The 21811-nt window shown below is 45.0% G+C and overlaps 1 long non-coding RNA gene across 8 annotated transcripts in view; it reads right to left on the minus strand.

The window, feature by feature from the left end:
- Positions 1–21811, minus strand: part of LOC122238790 — a 111915-nt gene that overhangs the window by 30016 nt on the left and 60088 nt on the right. For 3 of the 8 annotated variants that reach the window (XR_006217971.1, XR_006217970.1, XR_006217966.1), the window contains exon 5: positions 14431–14530. The exons of 2 other annotated variants lie outside the window; for them this stretch is intronic. This is a non-coding gene — a long non-coding RNA (uncharacterized LOC122238790). Of the gene's footprint in view, positions 1–9025; positions 9460–9626; positions 9884–10209; positions 10360–10698; positions 10759–14430; positions 14531–21811 lie in introns of those variants that run through there. 3 more of the 8 variants (XR_006217964.1, XR_006217967.1, XR_006217965.1) reach the window with 2 other exon arrangements.

Genomic DNA, 21811 nt, shown 5'->3' on the forward strand with positions numbered 1-21811 from the left:
TCATTGCCTCTCCTGACCCAGCCTCAGAACATTAACCATGATCACAAGCGAACCTGAGAGTGACTCCGGGGAGACTTTAAGGGAGTCAGTTTATTTGGAATTTAACCAGATGAATTTCAATCTCAATTAGACATCTTAAAACACAATTAAAAATTTTTATGGGTTATTTGATCCTCACACCTCATAAATTAAATGGAATGAATTTTGATCTACCTAAGTCCTCCTGGTAGAAAAGTGGTGAGGGTAAGCAAAGGGGTTTCCAAGATATTTGGCATGAACTTCCTTCGGGGAAAGCCCCACAGAGCCTGGTTCCCAACACCGAGGTACAAGCAAGGATGTAACAGTCCACACGACATCCTTGATGGGGACAGATGGGAAACAGCGAACCTAAGCCTTTTCTAACCCTTTCCACCCCTCAGGACAGCATATGCTAATACAAGTTATGTGCAAATGCATAAAAAAGAAAGTGTTGGCCATGGTTGGCAACTCCTTCCTGAAATCCCATACTACCATCAAGTATCTCGCCTTCCCCCATCAAAGCCTTCCCTTTCCACGCTTCTTACACGTGGGCTTTTCAGCTCAACCAAGCCAATCTATTAGCTGTTCCTCTGCAAGATATCACTTTGGTGACTGAGGCAGCCATGTCACAAATATCCCCCTTCCCCCAACCAACTGCGTAATTTGCGGGGCCCATGGCAAAACTAAACTGTGGATCCCCTTGTTCAAAAATGATTAAGAATCTAACATGCAACAGCAGAGCAGTAAACCAAGCACGGGGGCCCTTCTAAGTATGGCCACGTGTGACTCCATAGGTCCCATGCCCATGAAGCCTGTTCTGCTTCCTCCCGCATTAGATAAGAACGTGCCTGTCTAGCAAGCTTTGTCAGATAAACCCAATCTCCATTCAACCAGAGTACATGAGATGATATGTCAATCTTTGTATTTATGTATTTTCTCCCCCAACAGGACTATCAAATCTTCTAAAATAACCCTGTCTTTTTATTTTTTAATACCTCAAATAGTACCTAACGGTGCTTTGTAGATAGTACGTATTAATAAAACGATTGCTTTCTCAACAAAACTTCAGGACAACTGGGAGCTGCACTCTCCCTCAACAGTGTCCCTGTGCTTGGGTCCGACTCAAGTGGCAACACCACTCCTTTAGCAAGTGATGTCATATAACCTGGGATCTTCAGGAGAGCTCCAGGAAAGATTAGGGCCAAGGGAGGAGGGCATGTTGCAAAGCATGCCTGCACCTAGGCTCCATTTATAAGGCCTACAGAAAGGATAGTCCCCGCCAGGAAGCCCAACATTCAACCTTGTTTGAACCTGACTCCAGAGCTGTAGAGTTGAGAAGCAGGGATGGGGTCAGTGAACTGACAATATGGCTCCTCAGAGGCCAGCTGCAATGCACTGGGGGGTGGGGGGATGTATCCACAAAGTGTTTCACTTTTCAAGCCCACGTCCATTCCTGTTGTCATGGGCTATAGCTTTCTTGTTGAACTACATAGCCAGGTCTCATCAGGGTGTATGTTTGTATGCCGATGTCAATCATTTCTTTTTTGTGTCCCTCGCTGGCTGCTGCCCACGGAGTGGAGGTAATTCTTGTTCCCTGCTCTATTGATGTTGGTTATTTTTATGATATTATTTTTCCCTGGTGCTTTGATACCTATCAAGGTCTCACATCTACAGTGAGCAGGGGGTTATCCAAGAATCAAAGGGCAGAGTTCATACAGTTGGAAGGATGTTGGTGGGAGCTGACACGATTTATCTCAAAGAGATTTGCCACCATCCATCATTCTTGGAATAACAGTGTTCCTGCATCCAACCTCACCCTTCATAGAAAGATAACCACATGCTTTGCACACACTGATTCATTCATCCTCCATCACAAGTGAGTTCCATTTTAACTGTTTATGTCTCTGGCCTTTAGAAAAACAGTTAGCAAGACGCCTTGTTTTTCTGAACGTGACCTCTCTACCCTCCTTCATCATCCAATATGCAAATGAGAGCCAGGAAGTCCCTGAATAGCCGAAATGGATGCATCAGAGCCCTCACCCTTTGTTCATAGAGGAAGCGCTCCCCTGAAAGCTGATTACTCTCATTTTAAACACAACCAGGTTAGGTATCGAGTTTCACAGCCAATGAAAGATGAAGGTCTGTCATGGCAGGAAGGAGAAGAGGATCGAGGCAGGCAAAGTGACAGCAAACAAATTAGAGCCCTGGGGGCAGTGGACAGTTTTCATCTCCGGGAATCTCCTGCACACCCACCCCTTCAGGCACCCTGATGTCCTATGCAATGTACTTTCACAGTCACCTACCTTTGCCCGTGCTGGGTTCAGTACCTGGGATGCTCCTTCCTAGGGTCTCTGGGCCTCAACCACCTACTTATCTTTCAACACCCAACCCAGATGGCCCCTTCTGTGTGAAACCTTCCATTACACGTCTGCACACTTGTACCGATGAATTGAACGTAGATCTTGATGCGTCTACCTCTCCAGCCACACTCCACAGCTCCTAATGGCAGAGACGCCCTTGAGCATAGCTTCATACCTGTGCTCCCTCAAATATAGTGAGCGCTCAATAAATATTTGCTCAACGAAAGAAGGAATTGGCTATGGAAAGCAGACAGGGTAAAAGAGTATGGCAAACAAGAGTCCCTGGAATTGTCACCCTGAAATACAGCCACTAGGCTAGGTGACAGCCACGGTGATTACAATAAATTATTTTCAAAAGATACGTTCCTTATCCCTTATGATGAAAGGCAAGTGAGTGTGTATATCTTTAAAAAGATTTTGATAATAACGATAGAAAAGTCATTTATTTGAAACACCTCGCCTGAGCTAATATTCAATAGGTGGGAAACTCCTATCGACTTCATTTACTCAGTGTTTGAATCAGAAGGAATTGAAATTCCTAAGACAGGAACTCTGACCCACACTCAAAGTTCTCCTTCCCTCTCGGTCCTAGCAAAGACCGGGTATGAAGCATCTCGTCACGTCCCCAGAGACAGACAACAGGTGCGTCCCTTGTCTAAGTAACAGAGACGAGATGAGCCGCAGTCAAAATGCATCTATCAGAACAGGTGGCAACGGCCAATAAAAGGAAGTTTTCTACTCCTGGGGCGAAGGAGATTTTGTTCTTTTTTTCTTTTGGCACAGATTTGTTTACTGTTCAGCCCTATTAAAGTATACGGTGCTACCAAAATATTTATTAATAGCCCTAACACCTCTTTAAATAAATAAGCCATTGATGATCCGCTTTTCAAAAGGTAAGCTGGAGAGCAGGGAGCAGGGGGAGGAGGGAAGCAGGTGAATGCTTCTGACACTTCACCCCTTCACATTTAACTGCACACGATGACAAGTTTAAAATTCAACCGTAGCCACACTGGGAAGAGACAGCACATTAGAAAATAATAAATACAGTATCTTTAGGGGAGGGGACAGTGTTTCCTGGGCCTCTTCCACGTGCTCAGCGGCACCATTCCCAAAGTTTGAGATCATTTTAATTCAGCAGTAAGCCGTCTTTCAAAAGGAGATACAAATGTTGCTTCTGCTGCCCATTCGAGTAAATAGTCTGGTTATCACTGTAGGAAGGAGTCACCTTTCGCTGACCACGTGACTTTAACTCACTCGCCTCCAATCCTATACCTTTACCCCTTGACCCCGATTTCCACGGTCCAGAAGCAAAGGGGATGAGTGGAGAGAGTGGCCATCCAGGGCCAGGAAAGTGGCACATCCGGTGACGTCCCCAGCACGCACTTCCGGTCCTCGATGACCTTCAAGGTTAAAGTAGCTTTTTTTTTTTCAAAGTCACAGCCATAGGCAGATTCATGGCAGTTCTGCAGAGCACACCCCAGTTTGAAAATCCGCCCGCTTTAAAAGGAAGAATTGCCTTCCTCTCCAGTAGATCATCAGACCCAAAGAAAGTCACGTCAGGCTGTGGCAAAGCCAACCTGGGCTGACAGCACTTATAAAGAAAAGGGCACCTAGACACCCAGTTCAAAGTGAACAGCTAAGATTGTGAGAACAGAGGCCAGAGCATCTTGATGGGGTCATGTCAAGACCTAGATGCTCACAGATGCTCCACAGTCACCCCCCAAGTATCACCCCAGTGAGGTCCCGAGGAAGGCCATGTACTTGGAAACCTAGACAGATGGCCGAAGTATGGTGGCGCCAGCGGAAGTATTTAAAGTGCGCTCTTCCAATGGCCATTCCCAGAGCTGCCTAAATGTAAGCGGAACAGTTATTTCAGTAACAAATAAAAAATTCAACGATCAAAAGCTTTTCATTCAAATTCTATGACCGGGAAACCACAAAGACAGGAAGAATGGGGAAAAGTCATCCGTCATCCCCACATTTACGCATAGCCTGAAACAAAATAGAATGAGAATATTCTATCAAGTGTAGCTTATGGAGCCCCGATGGTAAACAATGTCGTAATTATCCCTGAAACGAGGGGGTGGAATTCATAGACTTGCTCTCTGGATGTTCTCCGGTCTCTTTTTCTAGGAACGGGTTGATACTGGTTAACAGGAGTGTCTTAAGACTGTAGAAATGGACAGGTTTGTTTTTCTTGTTACATCTGAAAGGAGGGACGCCTGGGTGGCTCAGTCGGTTGAGCGTCTGACTCCGGCTCAGGTCATGATCTCGTGGTTCGTGGGTTCAAGATCCACATCAGGCTTTGCACTGACAGCTCAGAGACTGCTTGGATTCTCTGTCTCCCTCCCTCTCTCTGCCCCTCCCCTGCTCATGTTCTCTCCCTCTGTGTCTCTCTCTGTCTCTCTCAAATAAGTAAACATTAAAAAAATTTTTGGAAGGGCAATTAGAAAGTCCTTCCTGAAACTCCAACATTTCTGATTCATTCCCTAAGGTTTAAATACTGATCTCTTAAAGTGTGTACTCCACAAAAATACGACATCAGCAAGGAAACCCATGAAGCTACTATCGTTTACAAAAACCTTCACAGAGGGGCGCCAGGTGGCTCAGTAGGTTGAGCATCCGACTTCGGCTCAGGTCATGATCTCACGGTCTGTGTGTTTGAGCCCCGCATCCGGCTCTGTGCTGACAGCTCAGAGCCTGGAGCTTGCTCCCAATTCTGTGTCTCCCTCTCTCTCTGCCCCTCCGCCACTCGTCCTCTGTCTCTCTCAAAAACTAAATAAGCATAAAAATAAATTAAAAAAATAAAAACCTTCGCAGAAATGTATACTCTTTCTTTCCTTACAACTGTTCGCGGAGAGCCTTTGGAAAAGGGGTCTTGATGAAATAGGGCTATGAGAACAATGGTTCAGGAACAGCCAGGAATCCTGGGGTAAGGGAGTCCAGGAAAGGGGCCCCGGCAGGGGCTCTGGGCTGCCAAAGGGGAGGCAAGGTCACCGGAAAGAGAGAAACAGTGAAAGCAGAGGAGAGAAGCCCCTTCAAGCAGTGTTGTACAGGGCTGGCCCTGCCCTAACTTGTCTCTGCCTCTCTCCCAGGCTTGCCTCCCGCCCCTCTCGCCTCTGCATTCGGGCAGACAGAAGCTAGGGGGTCATGCTCACCTCCACTCCAACTAATAAAAAGAAGGAAAATGCCAATAAAATGAATATTTGCATTTATGCGTGCAGTGGCTTCAAGTTTCTGCACGTTTCAGTGGTCAACACTGCAGGACATTAAAAGTAGAGTCAAGAAGATATTTTATCCAGCTGCCCTCTTCCCAGAAAGTAAACAGATAATAAAATAAATCTAATCGGCATTCCTTTTCACTTAGCTGAAATTAAATTTCACTCATCATGGGTAAGTGGCTAATTACACGTTTAGTGTAAAGAAAATTCCGGGGACATTACCTTATTTCCTCTCTTCTTGTGTCAATAGATGAGAGGACATTGGCATTCAGATGTAGGTGGCAACAGCTGACTGCTGATGCCAACTTACCTTTTACGGCCTGAATTCAGAGCAAAACAAAGCAAACAGTAGAGACACTGGAATTAAGTTGCCTTCCACCCCAAATCCAGGCAATCTGCCCATTGATTTATAGCAACTGCAAGTGCTGAGGAAATTGCTTCCCACATGGACTGATCCCTGGGCTCCGAGAGTTTGAGGAAAAAAAAAAAAAAAGCCAAAATTTCTTGAGTGGTTACTGTGCGCTAGGCATTTCTTATGTTAAGATGCTTCACCACAAGCCATGAGGCAAGTTGTCATGTTTTTATACCCATCTTGCAGTGGGAGAAACCAAAGCTTCAAAGGGCGGAACAGCATCCCCGAGGTCAATCAGCTGGGGAGCAGGGGACCCAAATCTGTCTGACGTTCAAGGCCACGCTTTGAACTGTGGCATCGTCTCTGTGGCAAAGGGGACTCCTTCCTGACACACCACAGCTGCCGCGCGTTCACACGAAGGGGACCCAAGAGTTCCGAGGCCCTCTGTCAGCCGTGAGAGGGTCCCTTCGAGCAAAGTCCAACTGGTGAACTTAGGCACGGCGCTGGCCAGCTCTCACCTGCCCGAACTTCCTTGTTTGGCTTGGTCCCACGAAAACGTCTGGCTCCCAAGCCACCTTTTGGGTGACAGACCTCCCGTATGGTGGCTTGTTCCTCAGTGCTATACCACTCTGCTAAGCTTTCCAATCTGGAAGGTGCTGCTGTAGACCGCACGCTGGCAGAAAGAACACTTCCTGCAAAGCGTTTAGGGAGTGGAGCAGGCTTGCACATTTCGCAGGCTTGTTAATGAGAGCTGCGTGTTTAATCCCCCACGCTCTGAGCAAGACCTGAGGGTACCCTTTCTTAACTCGGGCAAAACATAAATGCAAATAATTCCATACAAACAGAACTGTCCTGAATTAGTAATGCTCAGATGAGCCCAGGCGCGAACATTCCAGCGCCTGATCATCACCGATGGAAGCTTAACGTGGACGTCATTCCATTTTACTTATAACCTACTCCAAACCAACGTGCTCAGTCTCTGAAAAGGGGATTCCTTCCGCAGTCCCCCCCCCCTTTTCTTTTTCTGAGTTGTGTACGTCCTGAGCCATTGTCGACATCCTAGCAGGCTGTAAAGTCAATTCATTTTCTTCTATAGCTGTTTTGAATTTTATCTGGAGATGTTGTTAAATCAAGTCTGCTTAAACCTGAAGGCCCGGCATTTGTCACAGGGAACCTCTAGGTAATAAATAAAAACAAACAAGTCAAATCGCACCGCCTAGGTGATGTCTGCAAGTAAGAAAGGAACGGATTTTTTTTTTCACTCCGTTATGAAAAGTTCATGGCTACCATTACTGCTCAGTAGTAAATGTCCCCATCAAGACGTTCCCCCCGAATAGTTTCTCCCAGGTTTGGCAAAGAGGACAGACGATGTGATACTTTTATCTGATTGGGAGGGTATGAAAAACCATAACAAACGCCATCAACTACTGATGGTTCCAAATCCTCTCCGGAGAAAACACTAGCAGCCTGGTTCTCTCCTTGTTACGTTTCTGGAGCACAAGCAGGGACACGGGACTGAAAGGGTTCCCCACGCCATTTGAATTCAGGCTGCAAGCAGACAACAGCTGGATCTTACTGAAAGTTGTATTCTTACGACACCCCGAGGGGAGAAGCAAGGTGGCGTGGGTACTGCTTTGGAGACCTATGCAAACTGACACTACAACTTCAGAGATTCCACCAAAATATATTTTACGTCGTGTGGCCTGAGACCACAAAACCTGGCATGGGAATTTGGGTGCAACAGACGACGATCCACGGATTTCAGGGACTGCTGTCCTCATGCCCACTGGCACCTGTTCCTGACTGTAAATTAGCATGCAAAATTTACCACACCTTCCCGAAAGACAGAAGGTAGGCTTGGCGTCTCTTTCATTTGTGTGAACCAGTTATGATTTAATATTTAGTGAAAACACGAGTCATCCGTCTTCCCCCTTTACTTGTCTTTCTTGATTCCTAGGCCACCTTCGTATCCGCTCCACTCTGCCCACTCTATTTTTATCCGGGTTGCCACCCTTGGTCCTCTCCCGTGTCCGATTTCTCCATTGTCTCCACTCCCCTCTCTCTCTCCTCGATCTTCCCATCTGAACAAAGGAAAGGAGTTGCCCTATTGTTTAAAATTTCTTAGAACTCTTGCACCCCTTTAAAATCTTCCATCATTTAGCATTTGGAAATTTCGCCAGATAAATTTGGGAAAGCCAAGATCCCACATGCAACACTGCCCCTGATTCTAAATATGCCCCCGAGGGATCTAGCATCTGCTAGAAATGAGCCCCTCAACACAAGAATTAGAGGTTCCCAAGCCCTAGGAATTGATTGTGGGTTGACAAATCAAATTACAGGATTTCTCCTATAACAATGAACATGTGCTCCTAAATCTCTTCACGTTATGGGATTTCATGCAATAAAAATACTAACGACAGCAGACGCTGCCAAGAGCCTCAACCATAGGCCCTCACGCTCATCCCTTGGTTGCATGTGGGCCAGACTTCCCGCAACAAGCCCCACGACTGTATTCCTTTGGACGCGGGTCTGTCTGGCCTCTAGAGTTTTCTCTGCCTGCCCACACAGAGGACTAGGGATGCTGGGGAATTAATGCCTCCCCGGAGCAGCTCTGACCAACGTCCAACAGCAGTTGGGGTGTAAAGGCTCCAGCTCCCTTACCCCTCAGGTGGGATAACTCAGAGCGTGTCTTACACGGGCTCCTTGCGTTTCCCCAAGGGGTCTATGTGCCTGTGGCCCACAGTTGTAATTGTCTCCAGACACCTTCGTCAGCTGGCTTCTCTTCCCTGCCTCCTTTCCAGCATTTCCTTCACCTTTCAATTAAACTACTTGCACTTGAATTCTGGCCTCAGGGTCTTCTTCTTGGGAACCCCCCAAATGATACAGGGTTATGGGATAATAGGACTGGGCCAGGCACTCAGACCCTTTATGTCTCCTCAGTGATGCACCAGACAAAGCAGACAAAGAAGAAAGAGAAGCGATAGCACAATTAAAATGCTACCAGAGTTGTAAACATCTTGGATTCTTAATACATGTTTTAAAATAACGCATTATTTGACACATTTCCTTGACAAATTGCATAAATTTCGTTTAGTGGAAGGACGTAGGTGAGCTAGTCTGGCTTCTGAATTACGAGGAAGGGCTGGAAGAAGGCCATCCTAATTTTTAAGACGAAATGTTGCGACACCCACGGTGGATAGCCATGGCTCGACGTTCTGTACTTCTTACTTCTACGCTGACTTAAATTAGAAATCCAGCTTTTGGGTTTGGGCCCGTTCCCTCTTTTTGTGACACAAAGTGCTAGTTTGTTGTATTTGTATTTGTGGTTTGGCATTAAGCCATGATCTTCGGTCCCCTGAAGGTGCTTCTAAAACACCTTTAAAGTAGCTGATAACTACCACACAAGTTATTTTAAGAGTGAGAATTTAATACAAGGGATTGGTGAAGCAGGTGATGGATGACTAAAAAGCCAAAGGGGGAAGTCTCAGGCAACTTCTGGAAGCATCTTCTGAGATGGAAAAAGAAATGAAGTGGGAGCATCACTTGGTGGGACCAGACCTCTGAAGAGAAGTAGGGTGACCAACCATCCCAGTTGCTCTGGGACACCGATTTTTCATGCTAAAACCAAGAGAGTCCCAGGGAGACCAGATGGTTGTTCGTCCTAGAGGAAGGAGGGATGCCTGGCTGGTGGTGATGCCTCGGGAACTTAGAGAAGGGGCCCCCTCCTCCCCAGAGCTGGAACTCAGCTCTCTGATCAGGAGGAACTGGTACCTCTGAACTGGTAAAACGGGCCAGGTGCCAGGACAGCAAGATGACCGGAGACCGGAACCAACTGCCGTTCTTCCGACTTTAAATCTTTCTCTAGCACCTTCGATTGGTGTGGGCCTAACGAGGAGCAGTCACCAAAGGGCAAAGTGAAAACGTAGTTTGCTCTACAAGCAAAGCACAAAGGGTGGGTCTGGAGCTGAGAGCAATAGTTTAACAACCACGCAACCAGCCAGCACACCCACCACGATGGCCTCAGCTTTCCTTTCTCTCTCTTTCTCCCTCCAGCACTGTCTCTAATGAGGACTCCTTTGGCCCTCCTACCTCCTCTCCCCTTCTCGTATCTTTTAAAGCATTTTGTTATTTTCAGTTTCCCCTCGATACCTAAGACCCTCCCTTTATGCTCACTACTTGAACTTTTATAACCAGATCATTGTATTAAATAATCTGATCACCAAAACATGCACACGCAGGGGAAGAGCGTGGTACACACTCCCGGGACGGTGCGCACAGGTGACCTGGGGCCCAGGAGCCAATGAGGTGCGTGTTGTGCGTGCAGGGTTCCTCCGCAGCTTAGTACAATGAGCTACATGGCAAGTTTCGTCTCCACCTGCTGTCTCTTGGTACCGCACGGCTCAGTTACCTTGTGGCAAAAAAAAAATCTTATTTGAGCAAATATGAGCTTTGCATTCGGGTGATTTTATTCCCCTATGCGTCTAACCCAGAAGAACAAATACATGCCTTAGAGACAGGCATTTCAACAGAAGACTTGCTCTAAGAACTAGGGCCATCTCTCCCAGACCTGAGGTGGAGAAGTCCGGGACTCCTGGCCTCATCCCCCGCCCTCCCTTGGAAATTTCTCTGTGTGTCTCTCCTGGAAATCACTTTATTATCTCTCCCATTTACTCAAAAAAAAAAGTACTGAGCCAAAATATCCCTCAGGATTTACTTGAGAGCAGTTTAGGCATCTTTATTTACTCACTCTGTGTAGATACGTGGGCTTCATGCGTTGTGACCGTTGGATCTTTACTTCTCAGAAATTCTTGGAATGAACACAAATACAGCCCCATCGGGTTAGGAGGAACAAGAACTCCCAGCCCAAGAAGTCCTGCCATTGCCCGGACTCCACACCTCTATCTGCCTGCACCTCTGCACCTGCTGACCCCCTCTCTGCCGGCACTTTTATGAGCGGTCTATTATTATCAGCCAAAAAAAGCTAGAATCTTTGCTTTGTTTCTAACGACTTTAAAAAGCGCAACGGGCCACAATAAAAACCTTCGACAACTTTCATCTTCAAAGACACACCAAATTACGTTATAATTTATCTGAAACTTGAAATTGTTTCTGGAATTGTTTCATGTTTTTAGTCTCCTGCTCCACTCACATGACTCACGATTCCTGGGAGGGTCTTGGATGTAAGCTCGGCGTTACAAAATAGGTCACTGGCACGCCCAAGCTAATCCCCGCAGCCCGAAAACATTTTTGTTTCAAATGCAAGCAACCATAAACTCTTGATTATAACGGCAAATTTTCAGAGACCTCTGCTGCTTGTTTGCGAAATCTTGAGGGTGCTGCTGTGCGGGGTACCCCTGGATGCCACAGAGGGTTGTCATATTAAGATTGCCATTAGCTCTAGACATAAAACGTCAGCATCATTCGATGTGCATTGGGCTTCTTAGTTAATGATATATTCATTGGGTGGGCACTCACTGAACAAGAAGACAAACGTTTCCCTGCCTAGAAAAGCGGATAATCGGAAAGAACTCTAAATAAGTTTCTTCCAGATCACTCTGCCGTTGGATCCCGCTGGGGAATAGTTTTCCAGTGTTTCACAAAAGGGTTTCCTTCTGGCTTTGTGCTCCTCGATCTCTACCCATGGTGGTCAAAAGCCCTCCCGGGCCTTCTGTCGCTGAGCCACAATTAAAATAAAATCCGAAATATGAAAACACTTCCCATTCCCTAACCACAAGACAGGCAGGCGTGGAGACTGCTCACATTCCAGCAGCCCACACGTGGCCCTGAATCGAGGGCAAATGGTTGACTCCAGCCAGTTCTGAGTCCTTCTAGGACTAACAGTTCCTCCCCGGAGCAAATATCTCAGACTAACTTGACTTCTAGTTCTTCTCAAGGCGGCAAGAAGCTGCAGCCACCCTTAGAAATGCTCTGTGGGCTAGAATGTTGGTCCTGGACTCAAATGCCTTTGGGTGGGAAAGTCAAAGGAGCAGCAGCAAATTGGGAAGCCGACAGCAAAGCCTGATGGTCCTTCCTCGTGCCCATTCTATACTCCACTTACAAGCAAAGCACAAAGGGTGGGTCTGGAGCTGAGAGCAATAATTGAACAACCACACAACCAGCCAGCACACCCACCACGATGGCCTCAGTTTTCATTTCTCTCTCTCTCTCTCCCTCTCTCTCTCTCTCTCTCTCACTCTCTCTCGCCATTCTATACTCCAAAGTGGATGGCACAATCTGGAGGGGAAGAAAGCCTCCCTTCCTCACCTTGACCATGGTGCTGTACCTACTCCCGTACAAACCGCTGGTTAGAGCTGACCCTTCATCTTAACCGTCATCATACCCACTGCCCCCGTGAGCCGCAGATCTTTCCTACTGTTTACACCATGCACTGGTTATCCCATCATCTCCACACTTACCTTTGAGAATCCAACTGGTTCATTTAGGTAGAATACCTAAGCTCTGAGCACACTGTGTGTGGTGGTTTCTTTATTTATTTCATTATTTAGTGTTATATTAACTTGGTTCAGTAACACATAAACCCGGTAAGAACAAAGATTCTATCGGGGCGCCTGGGTGGCTCAGTCGGTGAAGCATCCGACTTCAGCTCAGGTCATGATCCCGTGGTTCATGAGTTCGAGCCCCACGTCGGGCTCTGTGCTGGCAGCTCGGAGCCTGAGACTGCTTCGGAATCTGTGACTCCCCCTCTCTCTCTGTCCCCCACCCCCCCCCCCAGCTCATGCTCTGTCCCTGTCTCTCAAAAAATAAATAAAAAAATAAATATAAACAAATAAAAATTAAAAAAGAACAAAGATGCTATCTACGTCAATGCTGTTTCCTGTTACCTGTTCTACCTGTGACAGGAGAGACTCCGTAGTGTTTGTTGAACGAATGATGTAAGCGGAAGAAAACCACAAGCACACCCTAAAAGAAATCATTCCAAATGTGATTTGAGCTATTGACATATAAAATTAGTCTAGGTTGGAGAGAACCAAAGCATAAGAGACTCTTAAAAACTGAGAACAAACTGAGGGCTGATGGGGGGGTGGGAGGGAGGGGAGGGTGGGGGATGGGTATGGAGGAGGGCACCTGTTGGGATGAGCCCTGGGTGTTGTATGGAAACCAATGTGACAATAAATTTCATATATTGAAAAAAATAAAAAATAATAAAAAAATAAAAAAATAAAAATAAATAAATAAAAACTAAAATTAGTCTAGGTTAAGATTGTTTTCAATATTCTTTTCCGTTTTAAAAAATACATGACAATTTCAGTCTCTTCCATTTCACTTGAAATGATTCCTGACAATTAACCGGCTCCACTGCTATCGGCTTGCTCTATGACAAATTGTGATCCTTATTTCACTTTTTATAAATCAACCATTATATCACAGCCATATACAATAACGCACAAAGCCAAGTATGGCATGCACCTCTTCCTCTTGGACCTCCTTTCTTGACGGAGGCACAAACACATCACTCAGTTTGGTCGTCTCAATGATAAGCCCCATGTAGGCAGGGACCTACTTTTTTTTTTTTTTAACAAGTATCACTGTACTTATTGCGTTACCTAGCACATAATCACAGGTAGCCAGTAATGACTAGCTAAATGTGTGAGTTACATGCGCCCAGGCACTTAGCTTCTATTTGGATGCCCTTTTCCCCATGGTGAAAACTTCAAGTCTTTTATTATTTAGGTTAAGTCCTTTCCTTATTCCCTCATAACGCGTGGTTTGTTCTCATCATTACATAATGAGCAAACAGATGACAAGGATGTTCCCATTCTTAAATTTTTGTTTACCTCACAGTACTGAGTACAGTGCTTTGAACATAAAAGGGATGGCATAAAATAATAACAACAGCTGGCTTTTTAAACAACCTGTTTTAAGTGATGGGCCTGAGCTCTGAGAGCTCTACATAATGAATTCATTTAACATTTGCCAAAACCCTGTGAGATTGTTTATGCCAAGATCCCATTTTACAGAAGAGGCAACTGAAGCCCAGAGACACAGATAGTGACTGGCCAAGATTCAAATCCACATGTTCTGGTTCTCAAATGCATCCCCCCCGACCAGGAAATAATACAGTGTCAACTCTACAACGGCAGCCAGACATTCATGGACCAGCCAGGGTGCGTGGGGTAAGCAATCCACATGCCTGTGGTCCAGGATGAGAACCCACATAGAGATAAAGCAGGAACGAGTACACAAGGCCCGTGACTTACGTGTCTCAGATAATAAGCAAGCAAATTAATAGGTGCCTTTTGTGGCAATGAAGGCGTTGTGTGATTTTGGGGGTCCCCGGGAGGATTTCAAAGGTTACACGATATTTCCATTAAGCATTTCCTGACCTCTCATCCTCATGATACACAGTACACATCCACGCACGGCAGGAGTTTTCATACATTCGTTGTTACGCAGTGCATTTTAGACTTTTCGATATTCAGTTATTCTAATTTGATATGAATTGTTCCTAATAACTCACCAAATAAGTAAATAGGAAGCCCCGCTGGATAGAGTCTTTTCTTACAGACTTTGGAATTAATCGTGCATTTTGTTCTTCTTGTTCGAATACGCTCTGCTATCTTTAAATAAAGGGAAATTGAATAGGTCACAAATTTGTATTGAGCCCGAACTGTAACCTAAGTGGCTTCAACTTAAACACTCTTGTGTCTATCACATCCTCAAATAGCACTAAAAGACAAGTGTGCCTCTTTTAATCCTTTCATTTCGAGTATGACAGAGACACATAATGATGGAATTTACTTACGCTTCACAGAGGTCCTAGAATAGTCTTTGTAAGCAGCGTGCACTATTTCAATTACAAAGACACTCTTGGCAAGCACACGTTGAACAATCACATTTTCTTTTCTTTTTGATTGATCCCCAATATCAGTGTCGTGTAGTGATTTATAATGAGATAATAATATCTGCTTCATAGGTGTGCCTTGAGGATTTGAGAAGACAATATGTGGGAAGCATTTTATAGGACTTTAAATCACATGTGCCACAAGACCGACATGAGGGGTAGAGCCAGGCAACCAATGAGTGAGCCCTGCTCACCCCAGCCTCCTCACTCAGCTGTTGTTATTCTGAGACCTGGGGACGCACGAGTTTCTGCACGTATCCTCCTCCAGTGACAAGAGTCTACTTTTCTTACAATCTCACACCGTGTGATCTTTTGGGGGAGACAATTTTTCAATGTCTCTGAAAAGTAAAGTGTAGATCCCTTCTGATAATACAAATCTGCTTCAAGTCATTTATGCTCTAGATCGATATCCACACCTGTATCCGCTATTTTTAATACTGGCCAAATGTCCAGCCGTAGGGATGGGTTAAAATAAAGTATGGTGCTTCCTAAGAGTAGATTACTATGCAGCCATGAAAATAATCGTACGGATGATTTGGAACCTCACCAAGATAAACCGGTAAGTGGAATGAATAAGATGCTAACTACTACAGGTAGGACACCCTTTGGGTATTGTTAAAATAAGGAGAGGCATACGTATAAACCTTGTCGATGCACAGACTATTTCAGAAAAGATTCGTAAGAACGTGGGAAGAGTGGTTGCCCATGGGAAACACAATTAGAGATTGGGATCTGGTGGGAAGGGAATCTATTTTCGCTGTATACCCTTTTGCACTGCTTGAATTATTTTTTATCGCTTTGGAGTATTACATTTTCAATTTAAAAACTAGATAATTTTTTTCCACATGATCATGATCAACATTCGCCAACTCCACGGTATGACTGGTGGGCAATACTTGCCTTCTGGCGTCTGTTCTCACCGAGTATAATGTGGAGCCATGGGAGCCTTGGTTTTTGTAGGACAAAACACACACATTTCAACTGGTTGGTGCAAAATCCCCTGATAAGGTTGCTTGCTGACTTGAGCAACCATACTTTGGGGGTAAAAATCTATCCATAGGGAACTTAAAAGCAAATAAGGTGGGAAGATTTCTCCGAAACAGCCTGGTGAAGAATATATAGTTTGGGCAGGTGGGAGATTTTATTACCACTCGGAATACACCTGACCAACGTCGCCTAGCGGGTGGGCCAGACCAAATAACAAGACTTGTGTCGCCAGAACGTTAAATTTGTAACAATATGCATTTGGTGTTTTGCTCCGTCTCATAGACGTCGGTGTAAAAACACTCAAGGAAAACGTCTGCGTCTTGTAACATAAGCGTGTTGCATAGCTTACGTCGCGAATTATACAAGAATGAATTATTAAATGAAAAATGTAATTAGACGTTTAAAATGTTACTGATAGCTCACACTCACAAAACAAACTGTGAATTACACTTCCTAGCTTATGATTCAGGCCCCAGTTCTATAGATTTAATGTCTTTGAGGAATACCAGATGTCCCCAAGATTTGGAATTTGATGGAACCGTAAGATGCGGAGGGAAACGTTGCAGCCAGACAATTCCCCATTGGCTCCACATCTGAAGAGGACCAAAAGCCTGTGCTATTCCAGCTAAGGTTAGCAATAATTTATGCTGAATACATTATCTGCAGTTTAGCTTTTCTCAGCCAGGGGCACGAGAAGTTATGCAATGCAAAAGACTGTGTAGGCTAGCATGTACCAGCATGCTGGAACCAAACCCGACTGGGAGCATCACATCGGATCCCGAGCCCAGTTTGCTATCGGCTTGGTGCGGGGCCACGTCCCTGGCTCAGCTGTGAGCAGAGGCAACGTCCCAGTCTCCACCCACACGCCTTGCTTAACCTACCACTCACTGGACCGACCTGCACCTGGAAAGGGTGGAAAGCACGCCCGGGAAATAAAATGGAATCATAACGCACCATTTGGAAGGAAAAATAAATACACATCGATGGGGGCGGGGGGGGGGGGTGCGTCCTCCGAAAGATGCTACCGATGTGGGTGATAAGACACAACCGGTTCCCTCCCCTAGAATGGATTCCAAATCTCGGGGTGCCTGTCGATGCTGAGCCAAAACTTCTCCACAGAGGTGGCAGGCAGCGCGCGAACAGTTCCAGAAAGATCTGCCCCAAGGATCTCCTTGCAGGAGCTACAGTTACACGGGGACTGGGAGAAAGTTGGGTCTGGCTCACTGTCATTACCGTTTGGGAGACGGCCCAGCCCATACACTCCTTTCCGTGGCTGACTCAAAACAAAGCAAGGCCCTTATTAGGAACATAGGCTTAAACTGTCTAAAAGGCAAATGCATTAGTATGTTCAGTCACCTTGTGAGCTAATGACTAGACACTTTAGAGCACAGGGGATCATTATTCCAGCACATCATCAGTGAACTTTCCAGAAAAGCTAATTAAAGGATCCATTAAAATGCTTACCAGAAAGTGAGGGTTTATCACAGAATCTTATTCACATTTGAAGAATTTGCAAGATTTTTGCCTTGCTGGCTGCTACCGCCTTTCATTTCCTTCCCTGCGATCTCTACAGATGGACACAATTAATTAGGGAGACTCTTACTTCCCTTTTATCATAATTTAGGTGTCTCCTCATTTCCCCTCTCTCTGATACTGTTTGCTACCAACCGACATGGTAACCCAAAGTATTGGAGGCTGGCAAATAGCATGCATTTTCTCCTCTGTCTAGAGCAGCAGCTGTCTATACCTGCCCAGAAAATTCCATTGGGGCTAACACCTGTTTCTTCTCCCACATAGAAGTTGCTCTGACATCCTTTTCAGGTCTTTCAATATCCTCTACTTGGCGTCCCCCACAAGGTGGGGACTACATTAATCCAGTAGAATGTGGAAGAAAATTTTACATTCTATATATCTTGTTCCCTCATCCTATGGTAACTTTATTTTTGTATTTTCGTATTTTTTTTCAATATTTATTTTTGAGACACAGAGAGAGAGCCAGAGCACGAGTGGGGGAGGGGCAGAGAGAGAAGGAGACACAGAATCCGAAGCGGGCTCCAGGCTCGGAGCAGTCAGCACAGAGCCTGACGCGGGGCTCAAACCCACGGACCGCGAGATCATGACCTGCGCCGAAGTCGGCCGCTTAACCGACTGAGCCACCAGGTGCCCTATTTTTGTATATGTTTTACAACAAATAAAACACATTAGGACAGTGATACTTAGACATCATTTGTAAGTAAAATAAATAACCAGAAGTGAGAAGTGTGGGTCGAATGGTTTTACAGACGAGGAGAGCAGTCAGACTCTACCCCCAGGCTAGCCCAGAACACCACAGCAGCCACATGCAACCACCCATCACGTGCTGTCACCAGGCAGCATGAGGTCCTACTGTGTGCACCCCACCCCCCCATCAAACTTCTCTGTAATGGACTCCACATCTGAAAAGAATTCAAGGCCACTGGATTCCGTAAAGATACAGAGTCATCCGTGGTATAACATTGTTCACCCCATGTTCAGAAATCTTAGGAGATGAGCAAGTGAAATCACTGAATAGGCCCAGAGTGATTCTTCCCCCAAAACGGGTAAACTCCAGAAAACAAACAGAAAATGCCAAACTGACCCGGGAGTTTGATTCACGGAACGCACAGGTCCACAGTTTAGCCTTTCCCTTTCCCCAAAGTAAGGTACGAGTTAGCATTATCTTTTCTTTTTAACTAATTCTTTTGAACTTTTTTTCTTATAAAATAATATATAGCTACCACAAAAAATAAAGATAAAAATATAAAAAGTTACCTGTAATAGTGTTTTACTACAGAGTCAAGAATCTTAAAAAAAAAAAAAAAAAAAAAAAAGAGCCTGCTGCAGACGTCATCAAGACTATTACCATGCTCGCCTACCTGCTTCGGCTAACCAGTAGCTTGGGAAGAAGAGGCCTGGGCTCTGTGGGGATGCAGGGCCCCTGAGGGTGGGAGCGCACTCATCCATTGACCCCAGCAGGCATTCAGTAGGTGCCGATTAAATGAAGCACTTTACTGCTCCCCAGGACAAAGCCGATATCTCTTTGTAAAAATATAACAGTGAAGAAATTGGAAACGGTGAAATTGGACAAATCAAATTAAACTGTCTAGGATTCCCTCGTCTCATTTATTTCTTTAACACGCACACTCAGTGGCCCCAGCTCTAGGCCAGGCCCCATGGCAGGCATAAGGAACACAAAAACGAACCCAGCGATGGTCCTCTGGGACAAGACGGCTCAAATACAGGGTCTGATAGTCAATATAAGCCATGCTTGGCAGGCCAGCAGGGCTCAGTGGGGGCAGAGCTCAGGGGCAGGCACCCAACAACCAGGGAAGCCTTCTTGGAGGAGGTGATTGCGGGGTTGGTTGAATCGACATATTAGTGATTTCTTCTCAGAAGGAGAGTGACAAAGGGAAATCATTAAGAGACGTCAACATACCTACAATGTGTTAATTCCTTAAAAAGAAAGCCAGATATTAATGGTTGTTAATTCAGGATGGTGGGACATGGGTATTTGATTTTTTTTTTCTTTGTACTGTTGTTAAATTTAATTTCTTGGTGGTGGGTGAGGGGAATGGGAGGTAAGTGGAACTTAGCCTACTAATGGGGAAAGGCAGTTTCCCTAGGCAAAAGGACACAGGAGGGTCTTCAAAATGGTCACAATTATGTCTGCCCTCCTGCCTCGTGAGGGTGTTAGACAAACCAGGTAGAAAAAGGAAATATGCAAATACTTTGCAAAACATACAGCTGTGTTCTGAGGTGTCTTTTTTTAACTCTTTAATATAAGATTATATTTTTGCTTTATTTTTATTTATATTATTATATACTTAATATAAGTTAAAGATTTCATGCAGGCCAATTTACTTTCCACCATCAGTATCAGAGATGTAGGAGATATTAATGGCCATAGAATGTCCTAATTAGGCAGAACTGAAAGGGACAGGCACTGTCACATGGTGGTAAACTTTGGGGAACCAATAAGGCACCAGACATCAAATTCTACATCAATGAATAACCCCTGATGAGCATATTTCTATGTCAGTCATCTCACAAAAGACCCTGGTGACTTACAACAATGACAAAATCTCTCTGAATACTAAAAGTATTTCCGCTTCCTTTCATCTTTACATTCATTACTCTATCAGCTATTAATGGAAAATTGATTTCGTTATTTTTGCTGCTCAGTCTATCTTATCCGCGGAGAAGTCAAAGGGAATCCCTACGGACACAGATGGAGGGAACCATTCTTTACACATTTTTGTATGTGATTTGGAAGGCCTAATAAAACGGACAAATCACAAGAAAAAGAAATTTGTGTCCTGCAGAGTAAAACTCAGTACCTGGAAATTTCACTGCAGGAAGTTGAAATTGACAGACAGAAACTAGACCAGTTTCATAATATCACTTCACAAACTCACAGGGAAAAACTGTTCTGAAAGTCTAGCTTTTTTCCTCACAAATATCATAAAATGACAGAACTGAAGGGGCATTCACAGGTCATCTTCCCCAGCCCCCTGCCTCGGGCAAAGGAGCATTCCGCCCGACGAGATAAATGACCCGGTGTGTGGTTTTGTTTTGCTTTGTGTTTTTTAAACATCCGAAGATATTTCGGTTTCTCTTAGTTACTTGATCAGTATCCAATCAGCCTTTCAGTCGTGGCAATTTGACTGGACTCTTTATAGTTTAGACACATTTTCTTTTGTTCAGTTCTCTAAAAAGAATGAATTGGTGATTTTAAGTGTAAGAATATTGTTTGATATACTTGAAAAGAGTTACTGCCTTCTATTTCCGGTGGTATAGTAAACTATATACTCTAACCACACTATTTGCCATAAACAACTAAAAATGCCTAATGAAGTCTAAAAGCTATCTTTTAGCCTGCATCATTGAGCCGACAGAAAACAAATAAATGAAAAGAATACTCAGATGGCAAAATCCAGGTAAAAGCCAGTCTAAGAATGAACAGCAGAGCCCCAAAGCTGACTCTCATCTGAAGTCATTCACCAAACCAGATGAACTTGAACTTGGTCTTCAAGGCCTCAAAGGGGCACAAGGCACAGCAGACAACGCCTAAAGATGGAATGTAAAATAGGAGATACACACTCCATTCCACCACAAGCTACAATCCCAAAAGGCCATAGTCTCAATAAGGATAAACCAAAAATACATCGTCCACTCTCCAGGAGATCACAAGGAGGATCATGTCTCAAATCTTGAAGAAAAAAAAAAATGAAAAAAATCTCCCCTCTGAATCGGCCTTCACAATGAAGACCCCTCGGATAAGCATGTATTTCAAAATTATACTATCTGGCATTCTGGAAAACCAAGACTTTCATTTTAAAGGCACCCCAGGCTACCCATCCTGCCCAAGCATCCAGCTAAAGCAAATATGAATCATCTCTGAATACGTAAAGGTCTTTTCTTTATGGTCATACTGTTTCTCCAAAAAAACAATCTATCAATACTCTGCCCTGTTTGATGTACGTGGCGGGGGTGGCGGGGGGGGCGGCGGGAGGAGACGAGATCAGGATAAAATTCTTAACATCCAGTATCTTGGCAGCAGAGTAGGGAAAGGGCAACTAGAGGTCAGTTACAGAGACATTCACTTCATCCCTTGAATTTCATTCTCCGCTCTATCTCTACCCTTTGCTGTGCCTCCTTGTGGCTAAATCCGAATTCTTTTCTTGATTTCATTTGTCCACGATGTAAACCACCTGTGGGGGTAGCCAGCTGATGCATGGGGTTCAACCAGGTCATGTACAGACTGTGTGCCAATCTCCTATTTTCAGCCCGATGCCTCCCCACTGCCTGCCATCCACATCACCTGGATCCTCAACGTGCCCCCGCTCTCTAGGTTCTGCGGAGTGGATCAGCTAATTTCTCACACTCTCCCCCATGGAGGAGGCCCATGGGATTGTTATTTCCTCTGCTCTGCTCAGTCAGCGGCCACTCCAAGCTTCTGGAAACGTTCTTTTATTTACTGGGGTCTCCACTC

Source organism: Panthera tigris, chromosome B2 (assembly GCF_018350195.1).
Source record: "Panthera tigris isolate Pti1 chromosome B2, P.tigris_Pti1_mat1.1, whole genome shotgun sequence".
Lineage (NCBI taxonomy): Eukaryota > Metazoa > Chordata > Mammalia > Carnivora > Felidae > Panthera > Panthera tigris.